A 22,545-nucleotide genomic window follows, 5' to 3' on the forward strand; every position below is an offset into this window, starting at 1 on the left:
TTTAACTTATTGTTTTCTACTCAATAAAATGAAAATGTAGAAATAAAATTTCAAACCGCTGCACTTTTTTTTTATATTAAAATGAGTGAAGCAAAATCACAGACAACCTTTTCAGTTTCTTTGTATGAGTCTATTTAAACTACATTGCATTTTGCCTTTATTTAAGAATTACTATTTTCCAGTGCCACTAGGTGTCATCATATCTATTTTTAAATCCTATACAACGGCTCTTCCCTGTAACCTAGCAGACAAAGTTGATGACTTAATCAGCTTCATCAAAATTTCAGTTTAAAAGGAAACAGAAGAGGTAAAAACATAAGACAGTATGAAATTGGAGAAGTTAATCACCAGAGCTCAGTTACACAGAAAATAAATCATTCTATAAAATTGGGTTGTGGGAGCCCAAACACAGCTTTCAGCAAAAGGAAAACAAAGGCTGACAAGAACCCGTGATCTGAAGGAGCTGGACCCTTCTCACAAGACCTGTTAAAGTTCTACCTCATGGATTAAGCCTGGCTCCAGCAGAAATCAGAAAGGACTTTTTGAGATGATTGTATCAGATCATGTCTAAACCCCTGTAATCCCTCTATCTCTCATGTAATCCTACTAGGAAAAAAATTAACTATTCGGAAACTACAGCAAAAATTTGTGCAACTCCCCAATTAACATAGCCAGTCCCCTTCATTAACGTGTCCAGCCAGAGATGCCTTTAAATTGTGTTCTCATGCCCAATAAAGTATTCCAGTTCCCCCATAACTGGGATCGTTTCTAGCTTTTGTTTTACAGACCGCCACTTTGGATACTTGGAGGTTTAAAACTAAAACTCTTATTTAATTAATTTTACTACAGATTTTCCTGTTGAATACTGAGGTGTCTTTTAATCTTCATCTGATACCTCCCATTACTGAGTGTTAAGTCAGTCAGATTCCCAAAGTAAGTAGGTACATAGCAAGAATGAGCTTTACATTCCTAAGCATAAAGCTGTGACCTGGAAAACGGATCTGTCCCCCCGAACTGTTAATCCTGGAAGCAACTTCTCATGACAGGCACAACCCCTTTTGTTCTAAACATCTGTAATATACATGCATATATGCATATATTTATACAACTGTTCATGCTCAAGCATTTGCCTCCAAGCTGTGCTCTTTAGTGCTCCGGTGACACAAAAGAGCTCTGCCCAAGTGCTTTGATGACATCAAGCTACTAAGTGTATTTAGCAGCTATCTAACATACTAATATAGGACTTGGTTCCCCAGTTGCAAGAAGGAATACATTTGTATTAGTTTTCTTTCTCTTTAGAGAAAAGTGATAATCAGGTAACATTTCTGCTTTTTGTAGGATGAAGGATGCATCAGGCACATGTTCAAAAGCTGATTCAGGATGTTACAGGCCCTGCTCTAACTACATAAACTCACAGCACACTGGTTTCACTGTCAGAAGCATTCCTCAGCCATCTGACCCTATGCTAGGTGAGCTGGGTATAATTTCTGTGTTTTCTATGGTTGACTAGAGAATTCAAGGGCTAGAAGGGAGTGGGGAAATTAGTTAAACATTTCTAATTGGTCAGAATATCCATTTAATTCTGGTTTTGAGGCTCTGTGCCTCAGAACTCTCCAGGTATTTTCACCAGTTTTTTGCTGAACATCCAGACTCTCAGTGATGTTCTCACTCAAAACCTCCTCATTATATTTCCACTGGAAAATATTTCATTGAGAAGCCTGTTCTTTTTTGTGAGAGTCTTACACTAGAATCTCTTGGCTAATTACATAAATATGCCTTACAGGGAGAACAGAGACCTCAGACACTGCATAATGTGGGACTATTTACTTAAAATTCAGCAGAAGTTTAAAGGTGGCCACTGGGAAAATGAGATAGTCAAATATTGAACTTGTTCAAAGAAACCAAAGCACTTCCCCCCTCATCCCCATACTTACAGTATTTTAACATTCTTATTAGTCTCTTTTCGGTCATGATTCTACCTTTAAGTGAATTTAATTAAGTGTACCAATTATGTTTTCTTAAGGTTTTATTTTCCAAAGTTGAAGCTGTCTAAAGTCCCAGCATGAGGAACTTAGAAGGTGACATTTCACTAATGACTGCTCTGAGAAACTGACAAAGATTGATAGAGTGGTTTTAAAGATGTCCCCATGAGAAGCATCTCATATAAAATGAAAATGACACTGAAAGTTTTCAAAACTAACTCTGGGTTGTGCAAGTGGTTTTGTTTACAAAAAAGAACTGGCATAAAAAAGCACTTTAAGGTAGTTTTCCAAATGCATGGTGCATAGTTTTTGTTTAGAAATGTCTTCAGATTGTTATTTAAACAACAGTTTTATGCTTAATAAAAACTCACTGCAAATTCTTTTTCACCTCCCTACATAGCAGAAACATGCACATTATGGGATGGACTGTGCATTGGCAGGTCATAGAAGGAGTACTGAATGAGTACTTTCTGTGCAAATACCTTCAACTCTAAGTATGAACAGGTTCGTACAGCACACCCCTCTCCTGCTGTGTACTGGAAAGGTAGAGCCTTACCTCTCAATCTGTTTTTGTTAATTTTATTATCTCACTATAGATACTAGAAACCTCAAGGTTTCATTTGCACAGCTATTGCATTTAGGCTTTGTTCTTCTGCAGAAAACATAAGGGTCTGGAAGCTTCTTTAGGTTCTTCCCATAGCCCACTTCCTCAATCTGGGAGGCATAGGTACCAAAGGTTATTGCACTGCAGTCTGCATTTTGGAGCCATGCATCTACACTTCAGGCATCCTATATCGCAATGGAGTCTCTCTGTAGCCAGCAACCAAACAGATGAACAGACTGATCCATCCTTCACCGAGAGAGCAGGAGCAGTTCTGGGGACCTGGGACAGCCCAGCCCAGCCCTGTTCAGTAGTTCAAATGAGCGCTCAGGATATAGTGAAAAGAGCTTTTGATCTTTGGGATTCAGCGTGAACTTTATATCCAAAGGCAAGCAAATGCATACTGAACAGGAATACTCTGCACCTCTAGGTACAGGTAGGTGTGCTTCACAGGAGGTGAGAAGTGCTCATCTAAATAGAGTAAGAAACCTGACATTATGTGAGTTTGGTCCAAGTGTACAGTTCCCTGATCTGACACCACACTTCTCTCCGCGCAGGAATCAAACTGCCACTGAATGCTCCTTGACTTTCATCATAGAAAAACAACTTTGATATTAATCTTTTATACCATTTAAGAAGTAAACTTCACCCCCCCAGATTTAGTAGTTAAAGTAAAATTAAGCAGGATATAAGTGCTGATGGGAAAGCTGCTGTTCTCTAGCACAAGAGAATTAATTCTAACAGTCTCATCATTACTTCAGAAGAAATTGTCTTCAGAAGAAATAATGAAAAAGGAGGATTTTTATTCTCCCTTGACTTAGATATGATTTTCAGGTCTCTCTTGGTCTAATCTCTCTTTTAGAAAGAAAAGTGTATAAGTAGAAATGCCACTTTTGCTGATTCCCCTGTATTCTCTCTGTTCTTGAAAAATAATTAAAACCAGAAATAGAAGAGAGTGCTTTAGATGGGCATGTGGTCATAGTTGTACAGTTCTGTCTGTTTTTATACAGTTCATGAAATCTATTTTATTCACACGATTTCATGTGGAGGATATATATTGAAAAGTGGTTTAGAGAGATGTTAATGGTTGTTGCTATCTGTTTCTTAAATTGTCATTCCATCAGGTGCAGTGCAGGTTTAAAAAAACCAATATCCTTTTCTTATGGGTATATCAATGCATTAAACTCTTCTTCATGAGAAGCATTACCAGATCAATAAGACATTTTATTCATGTTTTCATGGTGATCCCTTGAGCCTCCAGTTTCCATCCTAGCTATTAATTGAGCCAAATGACAGCAGATATTATAAAAAAAGGTTTCCAACTTCAAATCCTTTTACTAGTCCTATGTTAAAACCTTTCAAACTGATATTATTCAGTTGCTCAGGCTGAAGTTTTCTACTTTATTTCTTTTGGACAATATCATGGCACCTTAATATTTTTTTTTAATTTTTATTATTTTCATCTGTGAAGCAACCATTAAAATGATGGACACTTTTTATGTCCAATGAATAAGTCTGCAGTTGAATGCATCAGAAGATGCCTTTTTACTTTGGCAATTTCAGCATGGGTTTCCAATCATGAGTCCTCCTAGGATTTACCTTTATCTAATTATGAGATATCAATGCAGTGATGTACATCGATGTGACTGTCTATCCCTTGAAAGTTCATCTTTTGAATCTTCTTGTCAGCTAGGCTTTGCAGTGACATACCCAGGATCTCTGGTTCCCATGCATCACTGATTTCATGTGCCTGCCTTCCAGGCTTCCTAGCCCTGGGCATGTAAACTGCTTTGGTCCTGCTGATAAGCCCAACTTTCAAATTAATCTTCCTCTAAAGAACACAAATATACCTGAACACTAGTTTATAACAAACATATTAAATGTAAAAGCAAAATCCATGTCACTTAGTGCACATTACCAGTAAGGAGGGAAATTTGCTTTTTCAAGTTTACAGCTTGTTACTGTCAAGGGATTATATATATATGAGACACTGTGATAGGGAGTACTGTTATTTTTTGAGGCTACCAGGCAGAATGGTACAGAAGAACACACACTTATATCACAAGGATGACCCGGATCATTTGTTTCTGAGTATTACAAACAGCTACATTTATATCTAGCATGTCTCACCTGTACTGCATATATTTGCCAACATTACACGTGTTCACCAACATTATACGTGTTCTGTGTATTGGTATGGAATGATTAAACAAGGTAAAAAACTAGCAAAAAACATATGGGTCATCTTTCCTGGAATTTAGTGAAAGAATAGAAATAACAGAACAGAAGCAGAGTTGGATTTAGAGAAGATACAGCACAAAGATAAGAGAAAATACAACACCAAAGTGCCACAGCTGTGTGCGATGGTGGCATATGGGCAAGGTGTGGGTGGACAGATGGCTCAGGAGAAGGAAGGCAGAAAAAAGGGCAGAAACTCCAACTCTAACAGTTCAGCAGAAGAGCCTCCATCAATCAGAAAGTATTCTATTTAGAAGCAGGGCGGTGTGACAGTGTTTTGGGACACGGAGTAGTTTGAGGAAAGGGCCTCTGTTTATCTGACAAGGGTAGGCTGTGCTGCACTGCTTTTCTCTGCCCAGGCTAATGTGGTTCTGTTGGTCCTAAATGCCAAAGAAACAGTGTACTCAGATCCAGGAGCAATACTCACTCCCACAGCTCTGAAGGCTGAACAAGGAGGTTGCAGAGGTTTGGCCACCAGCCTTTGAAGTGCACTTGGTAGGTGCAAAGGCTGCAGGCAGTGGAGGCTGCAGCCAGCACCAGATTCCTGGATGAGGCAGGAGCACTGTGATATCTCTGAGCCCATGGGTCACTCCTTCCCTTGTGGTCATCCCACAGACAACTAGTTTCAGATTATAGCTACAAAAACCTAAATGTTTTTGGCTGTCCAGCAGATTCACTAGTTCAACATACCATGCTGTCAATTTTCTCAGTGATTTATATGTTTTTCTATAACCTTCCCATCCACATGAACTCTGTGACAATAATTTCATCTCTCTTCAGTAATAAAAAAAAGACATCATAGTTTTTCTGTATAATGTAAATGTGACAACACTTGAGCAGAAGCATAAAAAAATAAGATAAATGTAAAAATAAATCTAGGTATGCCATCATTTTAAGTCAGTGTTAGGGCTTGAATTGGTTTAGGGTTTTTTTTGTGGTTCTTTTTTTTTTGGTTTGGTTTGGTTTTTTGTTTGTCATTTTGCTTTGTTTTTGTTGTTGTTGTTGTTTTTTCCCCGGTCCTTAGGTTTGGTGGTGTTATTAAACTATATTTTTTATTCTTAATGATGACAAACTGAAAAAAATAATCAATGCTAGCTTCTGACAAAAGGGAACATAGTATCAACTCTTTAAAAGACTGCAAATTATCTTAATTTTATTAAATGTGGGTATTTTCAAATATTTGAAGGTTAAAATTGGTTTTGGATTTGGATCTCTGTTGTAAAAATACTTAGATATTATTTTTACCATTACTATCACTAATAACATTACTACAAACCCTAGTATCCCAATGGCAATAGTCACAAAACCAGAGAATATAAAGTTTAGAAGAAACTTATTGTTAAATTTAAAGCAAAGATGAAAGTTTAAATAAACAGTTTAAGTAATATCAAGGAATATTAAACAGCTCAAAAACACGTTAAAAAAAAAACTGTATTTTTTTTCTGGAAAATTACTATGGAAATAGTGATTTCTCTCTTGTTCCTGTGTTTTATACCTCTTAGTTCACAAAGAAGAAAGTTCAGTTAATTTCTAAGCCTACATGCTGTAGTTTGTAGACAGTATGGTACAGTCTTTGTCTTTAACAAGGAGGCTGATTTCTTGAGCGAAGCACAAAATAGGATTCAGGTTTACCTGCAAATGCACAACTGGTGTTTTCATAACTGAGAAGCCTCACCATAACTGAGAAGGTTTTACCACAAGCTTTAAGATAGTACAAGAGAGTCTTAAAAAATCATAGTACAGTTTGTACTGTATGCTAGCAACATGCTCAACATACCATTTTCTACATCATTATTTTCTGGTTATGATTTTGTTTTTCTCTTTACTGTAGGCTTGCTTCCGCCCCATTCCTTTTTCATTTGTCTCTAGGCTTAGCCTTTCCATGCTTCCTTAACTTCAGGTCTTTACTTTTGCTTCTCCGATTAATTCTTTGTGACTTTTCCCCTTAACTATCCATCTCTGGGGGTCCTCTGAGGGCATAATTCTGAACTTCATGATCAGAATGACTAGAATGACCTTCAATAGCATTAGGTTCATTACAAACTTTGTCAATATCAGCTCTTAAATTCTTACTACAGATTTAGCTGTATAAATAATAATATGACTCCATGATTTAGGAAAACTAAGCCCATTTCAGCAACAATAACAACATCAACAAATGACTACATATTAACATAGAAAATAAACTTTAAAACACGCAATTGTTATGATAACCGGAATTGGAACAATACTGCGAAATCTAGCTAGACATATAAATAAAAATGCCTTCTTGAAAATTATAAAATCGACATAAAGTGATTAGATTTGCTTTGAAACAAAAAATAAGTTTAACTTCAATTTATCTGCCTCTATGTGACCTTTTTGAGTAAACAGAAGGTTCAATAATTGCTGTTTCAAGAAATGAAAACTGACAGTGTCAAGAAATTATCCAACTCCAGGATTGGGAAATAGGAGGAAAAGCACCAAACAACAGCAGTAAGCTATGGAAAAATTACAAAATTGGGTTTACACTACATTTTTATGATATTAGTAGGCCAGTTCACGTATATGAGGCACCCAGTTTAGTAAAAATACTTGGAAAGAGCCCAGCTCCAGCACTAGATCAACGAACAAATGTTAACATGGCACTTTTCCCAAGCTGGTGTTTTTTACTTCACATGACTGTACATGTCTTGGTTATCGGTCTTGTTCAGCACTGACTGCATCAGAGAGACATACCCTCAAAATGCTAACTCATGAATGACTGCTTTCACATTTAAACCTTCCAAACTGGGCTGTAAAACAAGGAAAAACCTACTTCTCTGTGAAGTTACCAGTCCTACTGTTCCTCCTAGTGATGGAGAGTCTTTTTCTGCTCTCCATTCCATGGGAAGACAAGCGGGGACAACAAGAAGGGGGTTCTGTCAGGTCACGGTCAAAGGCACTTTAGGTGTGTGCTGTGATCTTCTGCGGTTGGAGATTTGGTCTAGAAAAGGCGGTTCTTCAGGAGTGCTCAGCCTCTGGCTCCTCACGCGGAATCTTGATGTTCAAAGCGGGCAAGGCTATAGCCAAGATAGGTTCTGCCCACTTGAGCCGCTGAACTGGTGGAGTTCTCCTGGCCCTTCTGGGCATAGTGATTGCATGTGTGTCAGTTGGCTGTTTTGGAGAAATTCTGGGCATTAAAAGAAACAGGGCCAGGACCAGATTGAAAACTGTGAAACTGTTGCAGAAAGTGAGGCTGGGCGGCAAGAGCCCAGCCATAAAAATGAGGGTATTTCCCATTCCCTGGCATCTGGAGAAGGGCAAAGGGAAACAAGGAGCTCGGCCCATCAAGGAAGACTAGTTGTGTGGTGTTTTAGGAGACCGGGTGGGAAGCAAATCAGGTTGTGGGGTTAGAGCAGGGAGTGAGGGGAAAAAAGGACGTCAGACAAGAAGGAAGAAGATCCCTGAAGAGGCTCAAGTCAGCTCTCCTGAGGTGCGTGGTTCTGATCTTCCATGCTGCCCTGCTTCCTCCTCCCCCAGTCCTCAACTCCACCCTTAGGAAGAAGAAAGTGTGCTCGCAAAGTTTGTAGGGTAGTCGCAGTTTGCAGTGAGAAGTAGTAAGCTACTGGTGGTTCAATTGTTGGTGGCCTTTGCCCAGAGACAGGGGGACCGATCAGCAGCAGCGAAGGTCTCAGGTGGCCACGTCCTCCGTTTTGAAGTGTGCTGTGGCCTCCGTTTTGAAAAGCACCAGCGACCTTCCGAGTCCCCTCCTAGGGACATAATGGAGGACACAGAGCAGGCGTGTCGGGAAGCCTGTTGCCCCAGAGTGTGTCAGCCAGTGGAGAAATGCTGGAGAAACGCTTGTCTTTGCACTGTCTCTGTCTCAAGAGCAGGTTTCATTTATTTAATGCATAGTGATTCCATTTTAATTACTTTGTACACTACACCAACCTGATTGTTTTTCTGGTTCATTTCCAAGAAGTAAACAAAGGGAGAAATTCATGAAGGACTGGTCAATACTGAAGTCACTTTTAGGTAATTTGGTCAATTCATATTAATTCAGTGTTGCTAAGCCCACTGGCAAAATTTTTGTGTATTTTTTCAATGTTGGGGAAGTCTCAAGAGAATGATAATAAAGAGAAGAGTATACAATTTGCATGGTTAATCATGCAAGAGCCATGAAAGATACCAAGATGCCTTCATGTTGAGACTGTAGATAGATGGTTCCTATTATTGTCCTTGTATACTTAGACTCAGTTATCACTGATTCATATATGAGGAAATGTGAGAAGATCTCCATCTGGAATTCAACCTCTTACATCAGCAACATTTCTTGTAAACATCACTCTGAAATGATAGATTTGATCACAATGAAATACCTTTTTAAATTAGATAAGTATTTTTTTTAGAAAGATGAAACCTCCATCTCTTTAATTCTGTTACAACCCATGCCTGAAGGAGAGGGTAAGTGACGTTCTTTTTATTACATCCCTTGGAGCAAATGATAGTAAAATGACACTGAATGCCTGGTATGTGTATATTTCTATATCTATATCTTAATATATATTTATATTAGAACAATTTTGTTGCAATGGAAAGGAGGTATGTAGCTGGTTTTGTTATTATTATCTATAGTAATATAAGAGTCTCGGCGCCTGGCCGGTAGCCCTGCGCACGCCATGAGGGACCCCGTTCGGCTCGGGGGCTGCTGCAGGCACTGCGCAGGATGCCGCGCCGGCCCGGGGGCTTCGCGCTGGCGGGAAACTTCCGCGCCGCGCGCACGGGACTCGGCGCCTGGCCGGTAGCCCTGCCCACGCCATGCGGGACCCCGCTCGGCTCGGGGGCTGCTGCAGGCGCTGCACAGGACGCCACGCCGGCCCGGGGGCTTCGCGCTGGCGGGAAACTTCCGACCCCAGATGAGGCCGCGGCAGGAGAAAGGAGACAGAGGGGGAGCCTTGCCGGCGAGTACTGCACCCCCGTGGAAGATGAGAGTGCAGCTTCGGAGCACACAGAGGTTTGCCGTTCCAGGTTTGGGGAGGGAGGGAGAGGGGGAGGGGGACGGAGCAGACGGAAGGGTGTTGAGCTGACCATGGGGGTCCTTTGACTGGCGGGTGGGAGAGCAGGGCTGTCCCTTATGAAACATCACATCACATGTGAGCAGTGCGCCTGGAATTTGTGGTAACACAGTGGGGGAAGGATAAGGTCTGGGTGGACAGAGGGTTCTTTTAGATTGATGGTGGTCCCGGCCAGGCTGGGGTCTTGTAAGGTACCCCAGCCTTGGATAGGTACGGGAGCCAGAACGGTTGGTCGGTTTGTTTGTTTATTTATTTCTTTAGTTCTGGCTCTCCTGCGGCTACTGCCCAGGTTTGGCATGTTCTGGATATATTTGCTTTGCTCTGTTACACCCTGAAAGTGTGGGCAGGACAAAGGGTTGTTACTGGAAATGAAAGACTTGCCCAAATCGTTCTAACAGGAACGTAGCCTATGTACCCCTATGTGGTTGCGAGCTATGCTGGCGAGGGTTCATGCCTTCGGTAGGGTCGCCCATGCCAGACAGGTCAAAACCATAGGACCAGATAAACTACATCCTTGGGCAGGATGAGCTCATTAGCCTTCTGGCAGTCATCCTAGGAGAAGGACAACTCTCATCCCAAACCCGGGCAGACGGAGCTCGCTTAGCCCTGTAAGGCCATCCATCTAAGAGAAGGTCACTCTAATCAAACCTACGTCCTGAGGACCTCACTGCCACCGTCCAAGCTTGCTCGGCCCTGGCAGATGAACCTCAGGATTAAAGGGTGGGTTCAGTTCCACGCATACTGCATCTCACCTAAAAAATCCATTGCGCAGGCTTGAAGGCTTTACCCACATGCAAAAAGTCCTGCAGCGACGGGCGAGGGTCGAAACGGTAGGTGAAAGGTGCACTGGGAGCCGCAGACTCAACCCTGCATGCAGGCGGTTCAGGATATTGGTCATTTGAGACTGACGGAGATGACAGTCTCTTGGGGCAGCACCCTGAACGTCCAAGCAGCCTTTTCAAGGACAACACTGCTTGCTCCACTCGGAGAGGGGCCTAGAAAAGGTGGCCTAAACAAAGCTCATCTCCACCTTCACCCGGTTGGTTAACCGCAGACCAACGGGCATCTTCTTCCAATGCGGTCGCACAAAAAGCAAAAGACAAAGGCTTGCACCTGCCTCCAAAGGTGTACCTAAATTAACTCTAGCATGCTGGAACATCAGAACCATGCTTGACTCTGCGAATAGCGGACGTCCTGAGCGACGTTCTGCCCTAATTGCCCATGAGCTGGCTCGTCTCAACATCGACATTGCTGCTCTCAGTGAAGTTCGTCTTCACGAGGAAGGCAGCCTCAGAGAACATGGTGCCGGTTACACACTCTTTTGGTCAGGTAAGCCCAGAACCGAAAAACATCTCTCAGGTGTCGACTTCATGATCAAAAACTCCATTGTCCCTAAACTCGAAAATCTGCCAACAGGTCACTCTGACCGCATTATCTCCCTACGCCTTCCACTAAACAACAACCAACACGTTGTCATCTTCAGTATATATGCCCCAACTCTCCAAGCTGACCCTGCTGAAAAAGATAAATTTTACACTGACCTGCGCTGTCTTACCCAAAAGGTGCCCGCAGATGATAAGATCATTATCCTTGGTGATTTCAACGCCAGAGTAGGTAAGAACTTTGAAGCCTGGAAAGGAGTATTAGGCAAGCATGGTGTTGGAAACTGCAACGATAATGGTCGACTTCTGCTAGAATTCTGTGCGGAGCAACAGTTTACCATCACCAATACTATCTTTCAGCAGAAAAATAGTCTGAAGACAACCTGGATGCACCCCAGGTCTAAGCATTGGCACCTCATTGATTATGTCTTGGTGCGACGGAGTGATGTCCGCGATGTCCTCCATACCCGCGTGATGCCCAGCGCAGAATGTCAAACAGACCATCGGCTTGTGCGCTGTAAACTCAACTTTTATCTCAAATTCAAACCCAAGAGGGGCAGTATCCCAAGGAGAAGACTCCAGGTTAACAATCTCCAATCAGCCACAGTAAGAGAAAGATTCCAGGCAAACCTTCAAACTAAGCTTGATAACCATTCCACAGATTCTGCAGATTTCTCTCCTGAAACAATTTGGCAGCATATTAAAAGTAGCATCCTGCAATCCTCTGAAGAATCCTTAGGGTTCTCCCTCAAGAAGAACAAGGACTGGTTTGATGAAAATAATCAAGAAATCCAGGAATTGTTGAGGAAGAAGAGAACCGCCCACCAAGCACACCTTGCACTGCCATCCTGTCACGCAAGAAAAACAGCCTTTTGTCTTGCATGCAGCAAGCTCCAACAGAAACTCCGTGACATCCAGAACAAGTGGTGGACCGATCTAGCTGCAAAAACTCAACTTTGTGCAGATACAGGGGATCACAAAGGATTCTATGAGGCCTTGAAAACAGCATACGGGCCTACATACCAAGTCCAAAGCCCACTACTCAGTGCAGATGGTCAAACGCTTCTGACAGATAAAACATCCATCCTGAATCGATGGTCTGAACACTTTCAGACTCTTTTCAGTACCAACCGTGTAGTCCAAGACTCAGCAATTCAGTCCATCACACAACAACCGGTGAAATACGAATTGGATACTGCCCCCACTTTAGGAGAAACCCTCAAGGCCATACAGCAGGTGAAAATCGGCAAGGCAGCTGGGGTTGATGGAATTCCACCTGAAGTCTGGAAACATGGGGGCCTTGCACTCCATGCTAAATTTCATGAGCTTGTGGTGCGCTGTTGGGAACTAGGCGAACTACCATCAGACCTTCGTGATGCAGTCATCATCACCTTGTATAAGAAGAAAGGTACTAAATCAGACTGCTCAAATTACCGTGGTATTACTCTGCTCTCCATTGCTGGCAAAATCTTGGCAAGAATACTTCTGAACAGACTAATACCCGCTATAGCAGAAGAAACTCTACCTGAAAGTCAGTGTGGCTTCAGAACCAACAGGAGCACCACAGACATGATATTTGTTCTCAGACAACTGCAAGAGAAGTGTAGGGAACAGAACAAAAGTCTCTATGTAACCTTTGTCGACCTCACCAAGGCTTTCGATACTGTGAGCAGAAAAGGTCTCTGGCAGATTTTGGAACGTTTAGGTTGTCCCCCCAAGTTCCTTAAAATGATCATCTCACTTCATGAGGATCAGCACAGCCAAGTCAGATATGGCAACACACTTTCTGAGCCCTTTCTAATAAAGAATGGTGTGAAACAAGGCTGCGTTCTCGCTCCTACCCTATTCACAGTCTTTTTCAGTATGTTGCTCCAAAGGGCCACGGCAGACCTCGATGATCAGGATGGTATCTACATTCGATATCGTACTGATGGAAGCCTATTCAACCTAAGGCAACTGAAGGCCCATACTAAGACCCTAAACCATCTTGTCCGGGAGCTGCTCTATGCTGATGACGCTGCCCTTGTTGCCCACACAGAAGCAGCTCTGCAGCGTTTAACATCCTGCTTTGCAGATGCTGCTGAGCTCTTTGGGCTGGAAGTCAGCTTAAAGAAGACAGAAGTTCTCCATCAGCCTGCACCTCAGGAAGTCTTCCATCATCCCCACATCACCATCGGCCAATCAGAACTCAAATCAGTTCAGCAGTTTAATTACCTAGGCAGCCTCATCTCCTCAGATGGTAAGATTGATGGGGAGATAGACAATAGGTTAGCGAAGGCATATAGTGCTTTTGGAAAACTCCATAAACAAGTATGGCGTAATAAACACTTGAAGAAAAGTACCAAGATCAGTGTTTACAGAGCCATAGTGCTGTCTACTCTTTTATATGGTTCCAAATCATGGGTCATCTACCGCCACCACCTGCGTCTCCTAGAACGCTTCCATCAACGCTGCCTCCGTACAATCCTTAACATCCACTGGTCAGACTATGTGACCAATACATCTGTTCTCGAACAGGCAGCAATCACAAGTATTGAGGCCATGTTACTGAGAACACAACTGCGATGGGCAGGGCACGTCTCCAGGATGAAGGACCACTGCCTCCCTAAGATCCTGCTCTATGGTGAACTTGCCTCTGGCTGCCACAAGAGAGGAGTGCCGAAGAAAAGATACAAGGACTCCCTGAAGCAACAACTCAGCCTCGGGCATATTGATCACCATAACTGGTCCACTCTGGCCTCTAATCGGGAGGCCTGGAGACACACCATTTATAACGCTGCTGATGCTTTTGAGAAAGCACGCAGATTCACCCTTGAGGAGAAAAGACAACGCAGAAAGAATCGAGCCTTGCAGAATATACCCTCTAAGGAGTCTTTCTGCTGTGTCTTTTGCAACCGGACTTGCCTTTCTCGTATTGGCCTTTTTAGCCACCAACACGCTTGCAAGAAAAGTGGGTAGAGCCCTTCCCAAATCTTCGTTCGCGAAGCCTAGCCATGATGAATATAAGAGTAGAAAAATATAAAGCTATCACTGCAAAAAATGTCTAAGGCAAAGAAAGAAAGAGAAAGAAAAGATAAGAGTAGATAGCAGAAAAGAAAGATATCACCACTCGTGGATCCAGTGATGACACTTGATTGTTGTAATTTAGATGTCCATTGGTTGAAGTGATGGTTGCAGTCTTGATCCATCGGATGTGGGGGAAGCCCAAGAAGCCAATAGTTCAACGGGTTAATATATGTTATGGTTCATGTGCGAATGCCCAGTTTTAAATCTGTGGATCATGCACAGTCCTCTGGTGGGAGGCCCCAGAAATGAGTCTAAGGTTGCTTCGGTGATCATTGGTGGTTGCAGATGCCATCTGTCCCGTAACTTGGGGTGATCTTTGTTTAACTAACAGTATATAAGCAGTTGCTTCCTTTCCAACAGTTTGCCACAGTGGGAATGGATACGCAAACCAGATCTCACCTCCATCAGGCCTGGAATCAATGCCTTCCTGTCTCAAATTCTGTCCTTCTATGCTTATCTCAAGATCCTGCTATGGTGTCTTATCTTATGGCAAGTTCTTTCTCTGTGGTCTTGTGTCCTAGTTAGGGACTAGTTCATCACTGTATGGGTGTAACCCAAAACTGTGTATTCTATAGCCTTCCATGCCATTTTCCAGAAACTGTTATCAATAGACCATCTACAGCAGCTGCCCAGAGCACGCCTGACCCCTCAGGCTATAAACTGGGTGTTAAGAGGCCTGTGAGATAGGAGGATGCTCCTGTCCTCACACCCATTGTGGAACTCCCCGCCCTGAGGGAGGTACTGGGCATTCCTGCCTGAACCTGAGGACATATATAATCTTGGAGTCTTGGGACTTTTTTAACCACTCGTGGGATCCAGAGAAGGACTGTGACAACCACTCTCAACCAGACTGCAACCACCACTCTCGACCGGACTGCAATCGCCACTCTTGACCAGACTGCAGCAGCACTCTCACCAACAGATTTTTCCCTCTCCTTTTACTTTGGACTCAGGGGGCCCAATGAACACCACTCTGTTCATGCCCCAGGATGCTGGGTTATACATTTGGGTTTTGGGGGTTAAAACCAATTGTTTGTCTGTATAATCGTACTTATTGTATTATTTTATTAAATTGTTATTCTGATTTATAATCTCTCTTTTGAGTTGGGTTCATTTCCCCTGCCGGTTTACCTTTAAACCAGCACAACTTGACAGTGTTTGAGACAGGCAACTGTACTCTTTAAGTGCTTAGAAAATCTCAAGTATTATTCAAAGGATTTTTTTTTTCTGAGCGAGACAGAGACAGTTGGAGTTTACAAGTTTCATTTCATTCCAAGCAAATTAGGTAGAACATTTTTGGTAACTTTTTAAATTGAAACCAAGGGGTAATTGTTAAGAAGTAAAAACACTCGCTCAAAAGAAAAAATGAAAGGAGACATGATACTGAAAGGGCTTTAGGAAGATGAATAATTGCCTGAAACTGAGGTTAAAAGACAGAAAGAATAGGAAAGAAGATCTAGAAAAAGCATATCCTGTATGACTATCCACTTTCAAATTTTTCAGTCAAACTCAACATAACAAACTTGTGCTAAAATAAACAGATACCATCACTTGCTTAGTCTGGTCTGGCCAATCTGGAATATACTCTTTTGAGGCAGAGTTTGGGGAAACTTTGTTACTTGGAAGGAAAAACAAATGAAAAAGGATGAGTTTTTTTGTTTTTGTTTAGAGAACTGGTCTTTTATGATACCAAAAATATTTTCAATGCCATGAAGTTGTTTCAACTCCAACATCTGTTTCCCTATTTGGTTAAAAGGAAGGGTAAAGGGTGGCATATACAGAATGACTTACTGTAGGGTCTTGCTGTGATGAGATAAGATGGTGGGTGTTTTGGCTTTTTTTTGTTGTTATTACTATATTGCCTTAAGGTTGTAATTTAAGAATATATTAATCTCATTTTATTTTCAAATTATTATTGATGGGTATGCAAAACATGACTTTGTCAGATGTTTGACTCCACACTGTGTGTTCTGTGTGAGGGCTAAGGTGCTTTTGAGTAATGAATAATGTTTTGTTGCCTGCTAATTATCATCATACTTTTTTTTGTGAAAGTTACTAGCAGTAATTATCATTACGGTGAAATCATGAGCCTGGATCACGCTCTCACCTGAATTTTTTGGTTTCTCCCTGAAATCAGCAGGAATTGCTTTGTGCCTTTGGGAGCAGTGCTAAGTATTTTGGGCTCAGGGTTCCCATTTTCCAATTCCACTGGAAAATTTTAGCTTCCTTACTAAAAAAAAAAAAAAAAGAAATAAAATAAAAATAAATTACAAAAACCCCAAAACCCAAAAGATATACCTGTAATAAAATATTAAAGTGGAAAACCAGATACCTTCTTTTTTTTCTGCTCATTTTTTGTAGTTTCATCTTCAAATTAAGTCTTTCCTTACATTTTTTTCTGAGAGGTATTATGGGCTCCTCAATGTTTGTGCACTGCAACTAATCCTAAAGGTTAATCTCATAATGGATATAATGAGTAATATGAATTAATCTGCGATAAGGTCTGACAACAGTATTTGGAACTGAACTTGAAGTTCAAAAGTGTTTGAAGGGCTGGATTTTGTGAGGTGCTCGATTTGATTAAATAAAGTTGTTATCAACTCCTAAGAAGGCAGCAAACCAAACAAAGCAAATTCATGCTTGTTATTAAGTGAATTCTGAGTTCCTAGGACAAGTCAAATTCTTTAGAAATGGATCTTTCTGCTGGAATTATTAAGTTTTCAATACATACAGACAATAGTTCTTTAGCTCTATTACATTTTTTCTTTTTTCTTTTTTTTTTAATGTATGTACAGCTCTGTTGACAGCAGGAAAAAATATTATTGATCGTAATGTCATCCGTAACTTTTCATGCCTTCTGAATATTTTTTGTTCACTCAATTCCATTCCAAACAAAAGAGGGCAGTGGGTTAATTAGATATTTCTTTTGAGTTTAAGGGGTTTTAAATTCTATTTCTTGTTGTTTGTGCTTCTTTACCTTTGATATGGTTTTAAGAGACTGATTCTGTTTGTATTTTTCTTTAAGCTTTATTTCGAATATAACAAACACTTCACATTTGCAAAACAATGTGCAGATACTACTTTATTGGAGGTGGGTTCACCACATGGAGGACACAGCAAGTTACCCGTAAGAAAAAAAATCAGAGATACAAGGAAAATTCTGTGTCGAGTTCAGTAAGATTTCTTTTTCTTAAACTTTTCTTGATAAATAATAAAATATTTGCATGTGTATTTGATTAAGCAAAGGTTAAGAAAAATCATTCCCCTTGGATGTCTCTGTTGTGACTGAATGTTGCTGCTGACTACGAGTAGGATAGACCAAACCATAACTGCAGCTTGTTTCATACTCAGCTGAAGAAAATCTGTCCAAGAGACAGATCATGATATCCACTGGTGATACTATCATTATTTTTTCCTGATGCCTACAGAGATAGCTAGATACCTATCTGGGATAAGCTGACTAAACTTTAGATGTTGAAGTTAAGGCCAATCCCAAGTCATAAATAGGTGAGTAGCAGACTTTTTTATTTTTTCAAACTGTACAACTGAAAAGCAGCTATGATACCATTTTGATAAAAAAGCCAAATTTTGCTGAGGTTGGGGCATGGCAAAGGTCTTTTCATTTGAATTAATATGGTGTTAACAAAAGTACTCCTGGAAACAAAAACGTATGATTAAATCAGTTGTTTTATATACCTTGCAGTAGATACAGCTTTATGAAATCCAGAAAACAATAACTAGACCAAATGGTCTGAGTCTTACATAAAAATGCATCACGTAATAAAATCTATATAAAGATCCCAGTGCCAGAATACACATATATATATCTCTCTCTATATAAAAGTACAGGATATGATCTTTGTATTTATATTTGATGAAAGAGCAATGATAGTTTCTGAAAAATAGTGCAACATTGTTTAAAAAAAGTCTCTGTCATGGAAAGAATATGCAAAATTAAATAGATTTAAGAGTGTAGATTTTTTCTTTTTTTTTTCACTTTTCCTGAAACTGGAGCACTAACTTCTGAAACCTTAAGATTTCTTTAACAAGATGTCTTTGTATATCACAAAACTTCCTACATTCTTATTCTTTCTACTCTTGTCCCATTTTTCACACTGCAGAGGCCACTCTCTTTCTCTCTTGTTTCTCTTTCCCTGCTACCATATCACTAATGCAACATCACAATGAAAGGCAGAGAAAGTTGAGATAACCTTTTTTCTTCTTCCTTTTTTTTTCGTCTCCAGAGTTCAGCTATGATTCGGCCTTGCTTCCTAGGCAAGCCAAAGAAAACTGTTTTCTAAGCTTACTATTAGTACTTTACTAGCTTTTCCTACAGTGAAGGGATAATAAGGAAAAAAAAAAAACAAATCCAAGCAGTATTTACATCTCCGAACAGCATCTTGAACAGAGTAAGGAAAATTTTTATTGTCTTACTGAAATAAATATCCTGACTGTGGAGGATAATGGCTTTAGAAAATTCAGGTAGGTAAACAGAAATTATCATTCTTACTGTAATAGCTGCTTAGCAAAATAGAGATCTGATCAGCCTCTAAAGTTGTCATATAACAACTTGAATAGACTTATATTCAACATTTCTGAGTAAAAGATGCCATGTAGATGTAATATCTATCCTTTATATTTTCAGACATTTATTGAAAGAAATTTAACTACTAAGAAATTTCTCCCCTTTTCATTTCAGCAATTCTGCATAAAATAATAGGGGTGAGGAGCTATTGTGTAACACCAGTGTTTGAATATTTATGACTTATTATTATGTGTAGACTCCCTGCTAGAGTACATCTTGATGTAGAGTCCGGGTCTTAGTAGCAATATAGTACTGAACTTGCCAGTATGAAAGGTATGTGCATTTCAGGTCATATTTTATACCAAAGAACATAACATTTATGGTATCAAATTAACAGTTCAATGGAAAAGTTCACTGAGATTTGCCAAGTAAGCACTTTAGGTTGTCTCTTTCTTCCACGAAATCTTCCCTCACAATAGTTTAATGTGCATACCTCAAAGACCAATGCTGGGACTATTCCATTGTATAGATGCCATCTAAATAATTGCAATTCTGAGACTCTGAAATCAAAGTCCTGGATTCTTTAGTGTTTTCAACTCTTTTAATCATAACACCAAGGCTCACTGGTGTATAGGTCAGATCTAATCAACCATGAATTGTTTAAACAATACAATTTCCTTCACTATAGTTTACCTGTACAATTTGCAAGAGTTGATAATGTTTTAAATTCAAAAAGTAAAATCACAGAAACGAGTTGTCTTAGAATGGCTTTTGCTACCTTTATCTTTTTTTATTACATTTATATGTTGTGTGCTAGTTTATTTTTCGTTTGTTAGTGCAATTTCCCTGCAAAGAGCTGACCTGCAAGCCTTTACTGTTGTCATTTGCTGCTTCAGGTGGTCTGCTAGTGTCCATATTTAGCATATTGCTGGGTACAAAACAAGATGTAGCTGGTTTTGAATCCCTTTTAATTAGCTACGGCTCTGCAACTGCATTCACTACTTTGCAGAGTGTATCCAGAGCTGATGCTCTGTTGCACTTCTTTTAATTGTTGCTTTATCTGTCCTGAGATACCATCTGTCTTACATACTTGTAGCTCCCATCAGCAATCTTTTTGTTTCACATGGCCAACAAGATAGGGTGAACGTTTATGCACACATGTGCTATGTGTTCTTATGCATGTCTACTTTCTTGTGTTCCCAACTCTCCCTAAGAGTTTGAACATCATTTAGAAGCTTTGCTTAAACTGAGGTTTGGGTTTCTGAGGCAGACATCTCTGGATGGTTGTAACCACCTTATAGTCCTTAGATTTTTTTCATCATTTGTACCCATGAAAAGCTCAGCTGCTCTTCTAACATAGGTGCAGATCTGCACCTACTTGTGTGTTCATTCAAACTAACACAATTGATATGTGTTTATATTCTTCTAAATATATCAAGAGATGCTTTTGATGGCCTGTGTTAAAAGGTGGCTTCAATGCATCCCTGAAACATGACTCTCCTCTCCAGTCTCCTTAGGCCATCAATGTAATATTATACTAATAAAACAACATAATGCTCCCAGGATTTCTGAATATCATGTGCCAGGGACATCTCTGACAATATAAAGAGTTTTCACACAGGTAGAACTCAAGCTCATTAGTGGGCTGCCTAGAAATATATTTCCATGAATTAGGGTCAATAGGTCATCAACCCTACTTCATCAAGAAACCCCGAAAAAAAACAACCCCAAATTTACAGGACTTAATACCAAAGGAAGGCATAAAATCCTGTGAATGTAGAGAAGAGAAGGTATGCAACATTTGTGTCTGGGTGACAGAGTATTTGAAGGAACGGAGATGAACCCATTTTTGGTGCACATAGTTCACTCCTGTTCCTAATAACTGCATAGTTTAAGTGTCACAGATCAAGTGTCACAGCTCTCTAAACTTCTTTAGAGCTCAAATTTCGATTTGATTGTAAGGCCAGCTAAGTTTGCAGTTGAGAACCTAAACAAATGCAATGTGAATATTATAAAGCCTCTGATGTGAGTGCAGACTTGAGCTGCACAGACTACAGGCATTACAGCAATACTGAAGTCAGATCATAGAATCATAAAATGGCCTGGGTTAGAAGGGACCTTAATGATCATTTAGTTCCAACCCCCCTGCCATGATCAAAGACAACTTCACTAGATCAGGTTGCTCATAGCCCCATCCAACCTGGCCTTGAACACTTCCAGGGATGAGACATCCACAGCTTCTCTGGGTAACGTGTTCCAGTGCCTCACCGCCCTCACAGAAAAAAAATTTCTTCCTAATATTTAATTTAAACTTACTCTCTTTCAGTTTGAACCCATTTCCCTTTGTCCTGTCACTACACACCCTTGTAAAAAGTCCCTCTCCACCTTTCTTGTTAACTCCCTTTAGGTACTATAAGGCTGCAAAGACTTCTCCAGGATGAAGAACCTCAGCTGTCTCCCCCTGTCTTCGTAGGAGAGGTGTTCCAGACCTGTGATCATAGAGGCCCTCCTCTGGACTCACTCCAGCAGGTCCATGTCCTTCCTGTTCTGGGGACCCCAGATCTGGATGCAGTAACCCCAGATCTAGAGAGATATTTAGAAGCCTGTTTCTCACAGCAATCAACTGAAATTTTGATGCTTTGTGAGTTTGAATGAAGATAAGTCAAACTGACTTGCCAAGGGTGACATTTAAAATTTGTGGAAAAATGGCAAATCAAACCTTGGTCTCCTGTTTCACTGCCTAGTAGCTTACTGGTGGTCTAAAGTTACTGTGATAATAGGTGATAGACAGGAAAAGAGTAGAAGTCAAGATAATATGTTCTTTGCCATAAGAGGGACCTGAAGCTGCTGATTTGCCATGTGGGATTTCTGTGAAGACTTCCATTTAACTTCAGTAGACTATGAAGTGAGGTCTCAGTGTTTCAGGAGAGAACTGAAACCAGTGAATTCTAATGCCTACTAAGTTGTCAATGTGTCAAATTAAGCTTTGCTAATGTCTCCTTTCAGTTATGCTAGCAAGATTTCTATTTGTTTCAGGAAATTTTGCACATTTATTCCCAAATAAGAATTTATCCTCTGGATGAACTGGGGTTAATTTAGTCAAATACTTGCCTAAGAAGTCTAAGAGAAATTCTTGTATAGTTGTTGTTTTCTGTTCACTGGTTACTTATTAGTAGAAAGATATGCTTTGCAAATTGAACAGTGCTCCTAATTTTAATTTTCAGTGCCATTGACCTTTTTGTTAGGACTGTCTCCTATTTTGTAAGGCTTTTTGAGATGTCCCCTGAAACACTAGACCTGATTTGTTCACCAAATTAATGAGTTCTAGCATATCTATATATGTATATATATGCAACAGAAGAATCCACATATGAATATAAGTGGTTAAAACCCTAATTAAAATAATGGTGAACTCTTAGAATTTACCTGCTACATTAATCTAAATAATAGGGTACAAATAAATGTCAAATGACTTCTTGGGCCATGATTCTATTAGTTATCTAAAAAGAAACAAGACCAAAATTTAAACTAGAAATTAATGGTATTTTTGTCTTTACTAACAAGGAAATAACTATTGACAGGGATTGCAGAAAGTGCTAGGGATCATCCTTTGAGTATTGTTTTCCTTGAAGCTCACTCTTCTCAAGCATCTGGAAAATGAGATATTAATTACTGCTATCCCCTTCTGGAAATTCTAGTCTGAACGACTTTACAT

The 22,545-nt window shown here is 40.3% G+C and overlaps 1 long non-coding RNA gene across 1 annotated transcript; it reads left to right on the forward strand.

Moving 5' to 3' along the window:
* The first annotated feature begins 2,792 nt into the window (after positions 1–2,792).
* LOC113965146 lies at positions 2,793–21,530 on the forward strand. Its single transcript, XR_003533458.1, has 2 exons — positions 2,793–2,888; positions 21,238–21,530. It is a non-coding gene; the product is annotated as an uncharacterized LOC113965146 (long non-coding RNA).
* The last annotated feature ends 1,015 nt before the right edge of the window (positions 21,531–22,545 follow it).

This window comes from Neopelma chrysocephalum, unplaced genomic scaffold (genome assembly GCF_003984885.1).
Source record: "Neopelma chrysocephalum unplaced genomic scaffold, ASM398488v2 Primary Assembly neopelma1_22b, whole genome shotgun sequence".
Taxonomy (NCBI): Eukaryota; Metazoa; Chordata; class Aves; order Passeriformes; family Pipridae; genus Neopelma; species Neopelma chrysocephalum.